This window comes from Octopus bimaculoides, chromosome 21 (genome assembly GCF_001194135.2).
Source record: "Octopus bimaculoides isolate UCB-OBI-ISO-001 chromosome 21, ASM119413v2, whole genome shotgun sequence".
Taxonomy (NCBI): domain Eukaryota; kingdom Metazoa; phylum Mollusca; class Cephalopoda; order Octopoda; family Octopodidae; genus Octopus; species Octopus bimaculoides.
The window spans coordinates 9,906,442-9,911,982 of record NC_069001.1 but is presented as its reverse complement, the minus strand read 5'-3'; positions in this window follow the sequence as shown (position 1 = coordinate 9,911,982).

The following is a 5,541-nucleotide window of genomic DNA, read 5'->3' as shown; positions in this document are numbered from 1 at the left end:
TTAACCCTCCAACGCGGAGTATAGGCCACTTATAATTGAATTCCATGTCGCATAATTTCTCGCTTCTGTACTTATACTCTGCCATGCATGTCCCCCTTTCTCTAGTTCTTTTTGTGTTGATCTACGCCAGGAGTTCTTAGGCCTACCCCTCTTTCTATATCCATCCGGATTCCACTGTAAAGCACTTTTCGCTGCATTTGGTGTGTCCTTTCTAATTGTGCTACCAATCCACTTCCACTTTTTCTTAAATATTTGCTCTCTAATCGGAACTTGATTCGCTCTTTGCCATAGCTCCATATTGCTTATGTGTTCGGGCCATCTGATTTTAAGTATACTACGCAGGCGCCTGTTGATGAATGATTGTATTTTCTTATTTGACTTAACTGTTGTTCTCCATGTCTCAACCCCATACAATATCCCATACAACAACAACAACAACAATAATAATAATAATAATATAAAATATTAGATAGTGGGAAAGAAGTGATAGCATGGTACTGTAGGTTTCTGGGAGCAAGCCTGCTATGCATGCATGACTCCAGGAGTTCCAACAAAAAAAAACTGTGATAAAAAGAAATAATAGTTATAGCAATTCCCCCGTATGTTGGCAGGCATTTCACTTCCATTACCATCTTTTCTCAGTAACCACCAAAATACGTGTCAGAAATCGCCTTTGTACTGTAACTAAACGGTAACACCAATGTTTGCTTCGAGTCAAATGACGAATGACTTAAGCAGAGATGTGAGATCTGCTAGCAAAAGCAGTCGAAATAGTTTATTTCTCTTCGTCTCGTTCTTACTCTCGCACAAATTTCTTTTGACTATTTCTTTCTCATTCGCTCTCATATCCAACTGTATTTGCCTTTACATTTTTCCTACTATCTTTCTCTTTGTCTTTTTCTCTATAGTCTTTCTCTCTCCTCTGTACGATCTCTCCCAAGCACCGTCTCTCACCTTTCACTTCTTTTCTCTCCCTTCCATCTTCATAGTCAACCGCTCTCCTCTCTCATCCCCTCCACTTTAACTGTCTCACAATACGTGTTTCAATAATTTAAGACGTGACCGACCGACGTCTAAGTCTCAAATAATGCTGTTTTACGAGCTGAAGTAAGTTTCCCAATAATGTCTTGTCTTGTGTTAAAAAACAAAAAACGAAAACAAATACAATGCAGAACAAACATTAAATATGCATAAAAATCAAAAACAACAACAATGTTTAGAAAAGAAAAAACATTCATTAAAAACCAAAAATACGATAACTATACAAATCATAATAAAATAAAATAATAGAGGGAAAATTATGTGTTAAGTTGTTTCAATAAATATAAACGCCACGTTTTATAATATACGAAGATGGAACTGTGTTCAATCCAAAGCATTATTTTATGTAGCTGCATGTACGACGGATTTTTTTTTATTTTGTTGTAAATAGCTGTCAGATGTATGAATGTGCACGTGTTTTAGCAAATATAATTCATCTTAAGATTAGACATAGCAAATTTAGTAGGTTTTCATTTACAATCTATAAACATGTGTGATTTAGGTGAATCGTAATTAATAACAGCTTATAGCAATTTTACGTTTGGTGATCATAATATTTCGTTGCACACATACATATATGTATATACACACACAAACAACATACTCATACATACATATATTTAATTTTATATTCATAACTATATGCATATGTGTGTGTGTATGTGTGTGTGTATAATTACATAAATATATGTATACAAGTTAAGTGTATTATTTGTCATTTTACTTAAGTCCTACAGCTGATGAAAGAGTGAAGACTATACTGAATTAACCACTGTTAGATCGTAACACAAAGCGCATACTTACAAATAAGAGGGACTGAATATTCGTTTGAGAAGTAATGGACGGATGGTCAAGAAAAGCCTTTGGCAACGAGGAAGAACAACAATCATAAGTGAAGATGACGCAATTAACACAAAGAGACACACACATACAAACATACACATATATATATATATATGTATATATATATATATATAAATATGTGAGTATATGCATATATACGTACATGTATGTACATACCTACATCTACATGTATATATAGATGCATATCTGGGTACAGGGTGTCACAAAAAAACGTGGACATGTGTGTGTGTGTGTGTATATACATCTAGATATTTACGTAAGTTTAAAGCGCAAAATCACGCGCGCGATGGATGTGTGTATGTATGTGTGTGTGTGTGTTTTGTTTAGAAGGGAAATAGGCGGTCTGTTTCTCCTGATCATTCACGCAAACATTCAACTTTCAAATATCAAAGACTAACATTTTATTGTTTAAGATATCATCCTCGTCAGATTTCAGTTGTTATTCTATCCTACACATGCGCATGCGCGCACATGTACCTATGTATGTATGTACGTACGTACATATGTATGTATGCATGTATGTATGTATACGTAACTACATTTATATATATGAGTTGCTCAAATGATCTCCAAAGCGAAACTTTTACCATTTCAAGCCATAGATATGACAAAGATAATCTGAGATCTTCCTTATGAGATCTTAGTTTATCTTACATCAATCGGGATGCATTCAAACATTGTTATCTGCGGTTTCTCCAGCTACATACATGAATCAAATATACTTATGTTTAGATACAGAGATCCATAAAATATCTGTATTTAATTCATACCCTGCAGATGGTCGAGATATTCTTGACAATAATAAACTGCCAGAGATTGGATGGGTAAAGTTTTTTCCAATAGATCAAAACTATTTATCTTTGCAGTGCTGTCACATTCTTCTGTAACTTTGCAACAGGAGAATGAAGCTGACGAAATGAACGTTAAACTTGTAAGAAGAAAGATATACCACGCATGCGTAAAATTCAAACTTGTCATTGATGATCTCAAGGTTTTGTTCGCTTGAGTGAAAAGAACATTTTGAGATTTTTGAGTATGCGAATGAGATATCACGTGCAGTATAAATACATGCTCAGGTAGATGAAATCGCCATCACGTATAATGTGTATATACCATATCACTGTACGATGGTGTTTCATTACTTTCTGCACATGTATATGTGTTCACATGTATGCCATATACTGTACACGTGTTATTATGCACATTGTTCATTCTAGGATCCTCAAATAGGGAATCCTGTATATGGTTTACCGATCTTTACTCTGCCATAAATACAACTGTATTTGGAAGATTTGTTCTTGCGTTTATGCGATTCTCTTGTTACATTTCCTAATGCACCAAAAATTAAGTACAAATGATGGCATAAGGGATGGCTATAAGAGTTGTAATCTCACATCAGTTTATCGATGTTCTTTTTTTTGCCAGTTTTAGATAAAGCTGGAGGTCTCTTCTGTAACAGTGAATGAGTTATACTCCTAATGACATACGATATTGTCAGCGCTATTGTGCATCCACCAGATTTTTCTTTGTATTGTTACTATTTGTGTTTTGTATGTATTTATGAATGCTTAAGAGGGACATCTTCACGGATTTTGTTTACGAAAAGTCCGTGACATGTTGTGGATTTAGGCTACAGAAAATGTCATATCTGAAATCTCTGCGCAGTATTACGGAACCCGGGTTCACGTGATTGCGAACCGAAAACCATAACCCCATAATCTGTTTGTAGAGAGTAAATTTGGTTTCATTTATTCTCGGGGGTAGATAAGTAATACCCGTTGCTAACCAATCAGGTGTTTTCGAAGGATCACTCATAATTTCATTGAACAACTGGACTAACTTTTGCTCTGCGCACGGGAGTGAGGCGAGCCAGAAATTTCGCTCTCTATCATTACCAGGGGACTTCCACATATGAGCCTTCGTGGGTGTCATTCTTAGGTTTGCTATTGTGATGTCCTCCATTCTTATTCTGGTAAGTTTTGATAGGATCCTTCTGTGCGTCTAATCCTATCTGCATTTCCATTGTAATTCTTTTCATCGCCTACATGGCAGTGGGGTCTTCAACGGTTGTTTTCTCCTTCCCTATTTCTTTATAGAATATTTTCGCATTGGATGTGAACAGCTTATTTTGCTTGTAAAATTTGTTTCTTTTCTCAAATCTTCGTATTCTTTGAGCATTTAATTGGACTTTTTGTTGCAGTTTGTCTCTTGCTGTAAGCAGTTCTTCTCTTGGTGAGAATCTATGTTTTCTCCTCATCTTTCTCCCTTTTCTAGTTTTTGCATCGTTTCCACAGATTAGTTCATTCAATATTGATATTTCACCTCTCATTATTTCAAGCTCTTTTGCAATTTAAGTTTTCCAGTTGTGAATTCTTCTCTGGTTTGTATTTCTTTGTCGTTTTAGAGGCATACAACTGGTTTCAATTGTCTTAGAAGCTAACGTAAATAATTTCATTTATTTCAGTGAGATCTCGTTTTAGTTCTTGTATAATTTCCTTTGTTACATAATTTCCAATTTTAATTTGTTTTCTATTTTGGATTGTATGTGAAAGCTTATGAAGTGGTTCTCTATCATACATATTGGCGTGCCTTACAAATGCAAGCTTATTCAGGATTCTCTGCTTCAGTTCTATCAAAGGTTCTCTATGTTCTTCAGCAAATGTGTAGGTTCCAAATAGTGTTTCTTTACCATTTTCCTTGTTATCTTTATCAAGTTCATTAAAATTCATTTCTTCATTCTTGCGCGTTCAGATGGCAGTCTTTCGATTGAGTATTATTATTATTATTATTATTATTATTATTATTATTATTATTATTATAATTGTTGTTGTTGTTGTTATCATTCTTATTATAAATATTAATATTATTACAATATCTCTGGTCAGTTTCGTCGAATAAAAATCCTGCCAAACAGAAATCCACCCGCACACCCATCAACCAAGAAGATATTAAAGAGAATCTATATATTATATCTAAACAACTGATCAAATAAGAGGGTTCACTGACTTACTGTCTAGAATAACATCGCTTCTTTACAGGACTAATTCTCAATAGCTAGAGTCAAGTCTATAAAAATGATTCAGTCCGTAAAATGCTAATACGTCCTGGATATAGATCTACACGCCTATTCTGAGATATCATCTACCAACGCAGAGAAATAAGCAACATTCTCCTTAACCACTCTAGCCATCAGATACATACTCCCTGCCTCTCTTCCACGCTTTCTCTTGCAGCGGTATATCAACCAGTTATATATGTACATATATGTGTGTGCATATGTGTGTGTGCCTCTGTTTCTATGTCTGTGTGTGTATATATATCTACATATATACTTATATATATATACATGCATATAGATATGTATATTTATATATATAGAGATATACACATGTATATATACACACATGTATACACATATACATATATATATATACATACATAGATATATATATACATACATAGATATATATATACATACATAGATATATATACATACATAGATACATATATACACACATATACACATATATACATACATATACACATATATACATACATATACATACATATACACATATATACATACATATACATATATACGTATATACACACATACCTATATATATATATATATAT